The 8719-nt window shown below is 31.4% G+C and overlaps 1 long non-coding RNA gene across 1 annotated transcript; it reads right to left on the bottom strand.

Annotated features, from left to right (window-relative positions):
* Positions 1-321: 321 nt before the first annotated feature.
* LOC139519247 (uncharacterized) lies at positions 322-8355 on the bottom strand. The gene is made up of 3 exons (XR_011663544.1): positions 7982-8355; positions 1422-1632; positions 322-418 (listed from the first exon to the last, which is right to left on the bottom strand). It is a non-coding gene; the product is annotated as an uncharacterized lncRNA (long non-coding RNA).
* Between the last annotated feature and the right edge of the window lie 364 nt (positions 8356-8719).

The following is an 8719-nucleotide window of genomic DNA, read 5'->3' as shown; positions in this document are numbered from 1 at the left end:
ACTTCTAATGCAGGGAGACATGAGGGTTACTAATTTTTTAAATGTATAACTAGTTTTTATCTAATACAGTATATTTTTTAATATCAAAATAAAAATAACTAAAACTGAGTATTTAATAACAATATTTATTTGCAATTTTTTTCGTTTTCCGTTATCTAACTTTAGTTTGCCTCAACTAAATGTTATGAAACTTATAAGTCTAAGAAATTTGTAGAACATATTGTTGTTAATTGACCATGTTGATTTGCCATAATTTATCACATTCACACATATTTATTGCAAAAACATCTTCTTTTTCATAAGTGTCTACAGGAGCTTGTATCTTTTCTTTAAAGAATCATCATGATAGCTTCTGTTCCCTTCACATTCGAGACATAAATGAGATCTTCAGGAAAATATCTACTCCTAATATCTTTATCTGAAAAAACAAAACAAAAAATATGCTTTGACATAGTTTGACATATTTTTACAAGATTGTACATACTGAAATGTCTTGCCTGCTTTATGGTCATGATTGAACTTTCTGTTGCATGTTTCAATCTGAAGAATATACCACAATTAGTTCCTAAAACATATACACATGACTAAATTTTTCTTCCAACATGATTTTTATTTATTTACTAATCAAGGTGAGAGAAGACAATGAAAAGTAGATAAACATATATAGATTACCGTAGCTTCTCAACTTTAATTTGATATCAACAAAATGTATTGTGGCAATTTCTCAAATATCAGTGGTGGATCCAAGGGGAGGGTTCCGGTGGTTGGAACCCCCCTTTTTTTGAGACGATCAATGCACTTGAATGGAGACATTTAGTTTGAACCCCCCCCCCCCTTTTAGAAATGTCTGAATTCACCCCTGAATATAATACAGGTTACCCAATCATCACAGTTGGTTGACCATTATGGATAAACCATTTCACAGATGATATCGGATGTTTCTTACTTCGTACCTGCAATCCCCTTTCCTTTTCAAGAATGTGACCTACCGAAATAAACTATATATACCAAGTTTGTAATAACATGTGCAACACGAAGGGTGCCACATGTGGAGCAGGATCTGCTTACCCTTCTGGAGACCCTGAGATCACCCCCAGTTTTTGGTGGGGTTTGTGTGGCTCAGTTTTTAGTTTTTAATGTTGTTTCTAGTGTACTATTAATTGTCTGTTTGTCTTTTTCATTTTTAGCCATGGCGTTGTCAGTTTATTTTCGATTTATGAGTTTGAATGTTGCTATGGTATATTTCACCCCTCTTTTTTTTAACAGGAGGTTAATAAGCTGTAATTAGCAATGGATGTTAGTAGCCATTTAATTCTTTTAAATTAAAACTAGTCTGAAGTACTGAACCATGTTTGATTGAAATATTTGTCGATGCTATAATGACACACTTCTTCAAACATCAGTAACAGTTATAATCATACCTTTGCTGACTTCAGCATTTCATTATGTCTTCAGTTTCTTTTCTCATCTGTCATAGTATCAATATTATATATGTAGCATACCACCATCTTGATGCATTCTGTATTACAAATAGTTACTCAACAGTTTTATCGTAGCAATCTTTTGGTGTTTTTTTTTTTTATCAGGAACTACATGTTCTATATTCTGGAAATCTTACAATGCATGGAAAAGCTGAAATTATAAATTAGGTAAATAAATTTTAATCAATATGAAACGACACAATCAGCTTTTTTAATGATAAATGTGTACTAAGTTTCAAATTGATTGGACTTTAACTTCATCAAAAACTACCTTGACTAAAAAAATTTTTACCTGAAACTGAGGGAACACTTTTAATTTCTATGTTCAGTGAACCATAAAAATGGGGTCAAAAGTCTTTAATTTGGTTTTAAAATAAGAAAGATCATATCATAAGGAACATTTGTACTAAGTTTCAAGTTGATTGGACTTCAGCTTCATCAAAAACTATCTTGACCAAAAACATTAACCTGAAGTGGGAAGAATGGATGGACAGACAAACAAACAGACGAAAGGACGCACAGACTAGAAAACATAATGCTTCTCTACTATTGTAGGTAGAGCATAAAAATTCATAAAAGAACTAGCAAAAAAAGGCACCAACAAAAAGAAACAAATCTAAAGTAATTGTCCATTAACCAGGAAACCCTTGTTTTTCCCCTTTTGTTGCTCCTAATTCATAAACAGATTGAGTCATAACTCCAATATTCCAACCCTTACTATCCTTTGGAGTTTTGTGGTGTGGAAACTTCAGGCAATTCTATAAACTGTTCTACAAATTATTGTCTGGACAATAGAAAATTGATTATTTGGGCCCCTTTTATACCCCTTTTTCCTACACCAAAGGGACCATAAATTAACCCCCAAATCAATCCAAACCTTCCTTTTTGTGGTTTCAAACTTCAAAGATTTATATTTACTTATGCTAAAACTATTGGCATTTTTTTTAATTAAACTTAAGTTATTGGCAAATTTCCAATGGATTTTATTAATACTGAAGTTATATATAGATATAGGAAGATGTGGTGTGAGTGCCAATGAGACAACTCTCCATCCAAATAACAATTTAAAATTTAACCATTATAGGTTAAAGTACGGCCTTCAACAAGGAGCCTTGGCTCACACCGAACAACAAGCTATAAAGGGCCCCAAAATTACTAGTGTAAAACCATTCAAACGGGAAAACCAACGGTCTAATCTATATAAACAAAATGTTGGTAAATTTCAAAATCACATCTTTAAGGTGGTACCCAACACTTAAACTAAAATTAATTTGGCTCGTTTAATTTTCTTAAAATTTTGACAAAGTATTTACTTTGACTCTTTGACAAAAATATAAAAATTTAAATTTTTTTGAACCAACCGTTTTATCAGAAAAATTACACTGGTTATATAGCAGTTTGACAAACACTCATTTTGATCATTGAAAAGCTTAATATCCCTTTAACAACACAACGTAATTAAAACGTTTAGCTGACTTTACAGAGTTATCTCCCTGTAGTGTTAGGTACCACCTTAAAAGTTGTGTGAAATAATTCAAATATAACTTTTGGATTACCTCCCTTACACAGCTTAAATGTCTTGACTATCCTTTAACCAGAAAAATAATTGTTTTTCATCTTTTTTGCCCCTTATTCATAAATGGTTTTATCTATATCCTTAGCCAATCCTTACCATCCCATAGTAGTATAGAGCATTGGGGTATAATTTTAGAAAGATCATACACTTTTACACAAGTCATTAACTTAAAACTACAAAAATGCTTGTGTTTGGCCCATCATTCTTGACTGTTTGCCCCATAACCCTAAAAATAAATTCCAACCTTCTTCTTATAATATTTAACATTGTGGTACAATTTCAGAGGAATTGAAATACTTATACACAACTTATTGTCCTGAAACTAGATAAATGCTTGTTTTGGTCCCCTTATCCTAAACCTTAGGGACCATAACCCCCAATATCAATCCCAAGCTTCCTTTTGTTGTTTTAAACATTGTGTTAAAATTCTATTCATTTCTATTAACATGATTAACTTATACTAAAGTTATTATCTGGAAACCATCCGTCTTCGAACAATGCTCAGCTGACCACAAAGCAATGTGATACCAATATAATTATATGATTGCAAAAATTTTATGGTTGTATAAAAAGGTATTCTAGACTTTAAACTAGAGGCTCTAAAGAACCTGTGTCGCTCACCTTGGTCTACATGTATGTGAATATTAAACAAAGGAAGCAGATGGATTCATGACAAAATTGTGATTTGGTGATGGTGATGTGTTTGTACATCTTACTTTACTGAACATTCTTGCTGCTTAAAATTATCTCTATATATAATGAACTTGACCCAGTAGTTTTAGTGGAAAATGTTAGTAAAAATTTACAAATTTTATGAAAATTGTTAAAAAATGACTATAAAGGACAATAACTCCATAGGGGATTAATTGACCTTGTTGACCATTTCGGTCATGTTGACTTATTTGTAAATCTTTCTTTGCTAAACATTATTGCTGTTTACAGTTTATCTCTATCTATAATAATATTAAAGATAAAAACCAAAAACAGCAAAATTTCCTTAAAATTACTAAATCAGGGGCAGCAACCCAACAATGGGTTGTCTGATTCATCTGAAAATTTCAGGTCAGATAGATCTTCACCTGTTAAACAATTATACCAATTATACCCTTGTCAGATATATGCTCTAAATGCTTTGGTTTTTGAGTTATAAGCCAAAAACTGTATTTTACCCCTATGTTCTATTTTTAGCCATGGCGGCCATCTTGGCTGGTTGGCCGGGTCATCTGACATATTTTTTTAACAAGATACCACAATGATGATTGTGGCCAAGTTTGGTTTAATTTGGCCCAGTAGTTTCAGAGTTCTAGAAGATTTTTGTAAAGGTAACAACGCCGGAAGCAAAGTGATGGGAAAAGCTCAGTAGGCCCTTTGGGCTAGGTGAGCTAAACATTACTTTTTTCTAGTTTATAACTGAGTGAAGGCAATATCATATATACCCAATAAATCATCAAATTCGAAACATATTTCTATGTTGATTAAAATGAAGCTTTTTTATTATTTGATGCAAATTTTATGTTCGGAGAGCATTCTACAGCTATTTTCCAGTATTCTGACATTTAGGAATTACTTGATCATCAAAAAAGCGGTGTTTAAAATATAATACAGGGGACTCATATTCATTTTAACTTTATTTCGTGCTGCTACTTTTGATTTTACACAGTTAAGATGGCTCAGACTTATTCAAAGTCTCTATCAGAATGCCGCATTATTTTAATCTTTACAAAGAGTACCTCAAATTTGTCGAAAAAAAATAGGGGTTCCAGACCATTTAAGCTCAAAATTTTACTTTAAATAGGTACAAGCATGTTAAAGGGACCATTTTCAATGAAATGATAGGGAAAATAGAGGTGCTGACATATTTTTATGGGATATCAAATAAAAACTGTCTGTGACACCTCAGGTGTGACCTGGTCCAAATCTGTAATGTACAAAGCTGAAATACAGCTTCAAATATTAAGCAAATACAAGGACTTATATATACATGTATGCGTCCCTGGCAAATACAAGGGTCACCAATAAGGAAAAATAAAATTTTTGCCTTAAAACCCAAATTTTGGAGGGAAAATGGTGAAATTGGGTGAAATGTCAATTTGAGCCTTTAGCAGACCTGTACAGAAATTGCTAACAAAACCACATAGAAGCACATTTCAGAGATGCAAGTAAGAATTGTATAGCTTAAAATTTATAAAAAAAACATAAATATTTAAAAGTTTTTAGGAAAGTTAATTGTTCAATAACATGTAAATTATTCCTTGTTTTCAAAATTCCAATAGGGAACATACTTTATATAATTGTTTAAATAAACCAATTTTTGAAGACGTTTCGGCCGAAACGTCTTGAAAAATTGGTTTATTTAAACAAATGTAAATTATTGTCACTGATTTTTGTGATAATTGTCTTTTGATGGATCAATAATAAAAAAAAAAAATTTTGTTTTGATTTATAAGCTAGTAGTCAGCTTGGAATTAATAAAAACAATGATGTCATGGATGTATGAACTGTAAATCACGAAAACAGGAATTTAATACAAGGATTTACAAGTTCGTTTAAAATTACATTTTGTATATATTCTGAGACTTGTATTAAAAAACAAATTTATATTTTGTTAAAAAAAAGCAATGAATATAAATTAATACATTGTACTCCAGTGTTCTACTATCATGACAGTGACTAAGCAAATAGGGGAAATAACAAATTGGTTGTGGCAATACAAAAATTCAGCAAATTTTTCAACAAACTTTAACATGTAATGTTCAAATAATTAACATTATGCAACTGGAGTACAAAAAAAAATCAGAGCAAATTGATCCAGGGCGAACAAGTACAAGTGTGAGTGATAAATTTGTCCTGGTAAAATATGTCAGGGCGGACAAATATTACTATATAGTATAAAAAGTCCATGGTTACAGAATTTACTAGTATATATTTAGTCCGATATTAGTTATATATGTCCCCAGACAAATTTTCCTAGGTAATCATGTCCTATAAAATCCTATAAAAGATTCAATTACTTGCATTTGCAAATTTAAATCTTATGTTTTAGTAATGTTTAAGAGTCACATAGTTAAATTTTTGATAAAATTTATGTCCCCAGACTTTTAATTTTCCCACAAAGTCATGTCCATGTCATTAGAAGTCCTAGGTTTAAATGTCTATGCCTTTAATTTTTAAAAGTGAATATGAATGTAATATGTTTTAACATTGTTATAGACAAAACGAAAGAGTTTTGTATCAATCTGTTACAGCTAATTTCCTAAAGCATGTAGAGCAAGACTTAAGTTAGCTTGCTTGCTTTGTATTTAAATTGTACACTCATTAGGATAATATCCAATTAAATTCAAATATTAAATATACAGGTTAAACTATGCCTATATATATTATATAAAGATGACCATCATGTCAATCTTATTAACAAAGCTTGTATAAACAATTATACAAACAAAGAAGGCAAGCCAACCAAAGTTTTGCATTACATGCATTTATAGGAAATTAGCTGTAAATAAAATTTGTCTCCAGACTAATTTTCCTAGGAAATCATGTCCATGTCATATTTTCCTAGAAAATCATGTCCATGTCATTAGTATTGAATTCCTAGGTAAAAATGTCCTAGTCCAAATAATTATGACAGCTTGAAAGGCTATTATATTTTTTTTCTTTGAAGCCTTACTTCAACGAACTAAGTATGGCGTCAAAGAAAAAAATATAAAAGCCGTTCAACTTACAAGACGTCATAATTTGACGAAGTAAGGCGTCAAAGATAAAAAATATAATAGCCTATCAAGACGTCATAATTATTTGGACTAAAAATGTCCATGTCTTTTATTATAAAAAATGTTATAAGCAAAGGAAACTGAATATTTATGTTTTTAATAATTAGGTTATTAAGGAAATATTCTTCATTTTTATTGGAAAAAAAATTCTTCTATTTTCCAATCTTATCTATAAAAAAAAAATCTTCTATTTTAAATATATTTTATGATACAAAAAAACTATTAGAAAAACAAGTCTTGTGACATATTTTCCTAGGAAAACAAGTTACAAACATAAATTACTAGCTATGGACTGATTTTCCTAGAAACATTTGTCCTGGGACTTTAATTCCTAGTAAAATCATGGACATGGACTTAATTAACTAGGAAAAAAAGTCTGGAGAACAAATTTTACAACCGGACCAAATTTACTGTTACACTATTCCAACTTATTATGAAGCCTTGGCCTTGCCAGACGTCATAATTATTTGGACTACTGTTACACTAGGACCACAGGCACTAGACGTTCCCCCTTTTATTAATTTCTTGATTAGCTACTGTCACGGTGTATTTGTATATATACAGAAGAATTCTAGAGTTTTGTATCACTTTGACAGTCAAATCCTGACACAGCAGCCCAACTGAGACCAGATACCATTTTTATTCATGAGTTATGATCAGTATCAGATATAAATGAGGGGGAGGACAGGGATAAGGGAGACAGGGAGAAAGGAGGTAGGAGAAAGGGGTGGGAGAAAGGGGGTAGGTGAAAGGAGAGGAAGGTTGGGAAAAAGGAGAAGTTGGAGAAAAAAATAAAATATGAAGAAATAAAATATCTTTTTTTTTTCCGGTAAATTAAAAAAAAAAATAAGGAGAAGAGGGGTAGGAGAAAATGGGTGAGAGAAGGAAAAGGAGTACCCCCCTGTCTAGTCCAAATAATTGTGACGTCTTGAAAGGCTATTATAATTTTTTTCTGTGACGCCTTACATCGACGATCCAAATAAGTCGATGTAAGGCGTCAAAGAAAAAAATTATAATAGCCTTTCAAGACGTCATAATTATTTGGACTACCCCCTGTCCTCCCCCTCATCAGAGACATGTATACTATTTATATGTCTCTGCCCTCATAAATGCTTTTTCAGATCCTTTTTTCGTTTGTTCTATTAAAATCTTACCACGTAAATTCCTTAACTCTCTTTTTTATTTAATTGAATGTTGATTTTGTTTGCCTCAAAACAAACTGTTTTTCCTGTGAATAATTTTCAATCTCCTTGCTTCTAGTATGAAAAATTTATCTTTGACAGACGACGCGAGCACGAATCGCAATCTGTCAACAAAGTTCTAAATGCACATAAAAATAGTCCGCTGTCGAGTTTTAATTTGATTTAGAATGACAAGACATTTCATCGTTCTTTGTAGAACAAACCATGATATCAATACACATTTGTATTTTATTGATCTTTCTAGGGATGTTGCGACTTTAATAATAAATATTCGTGTAGTAATATGCCCTAACTTTTCTGTACGAAAGGAGACCGTAAAGACAGAGCAAACGAAACTTGAGGATGCAGATGAAGATGTGTTGATAAGATTTGATACGTAAAATGCATAATACTTAAATTTTCTCGGTGAAAAGTCACTTACTATTATGTCTCTTTCAAAACTGCCATTAAGGAAACACGCATTAAAATACCCGTTTGGAAAAAAAAGGGGGGGGGTCTCAACGGAAGATTCCGTGGAACGTTCGGTCTGATATATAGAATAGAATAGAATATCTTTTATTTCCATAAGAGGTACCCTCAAGGGGCATAGTGCATATACATTCATGACAATATATAGTTACAAACAATTACAAATACAATAAAGCAAAACAACAAAACAGTATGCTTTAAAAAGTTAGACATTTTAAATAT

Source organism: Mytilus edulis, chromosome 4, assembly GCF_963676685.1.
Source record: "Mytilus edulis chromosome 4, xbMytEdul2.2, whole genome shotgun sequence".
NCBI classification, from domain to species: domain Eukaryota; kingdom Metazoa; phylum Mollusca; class Bivalvia; order Mytilida; family Mytilidae; genus Mytilus; species Mytilus edulis.
The sequence above is the reverse complement of the archived record's forward strand: the minus strand, read 5'-3'. Positions and strand labels throughout refer to the sequence as shown.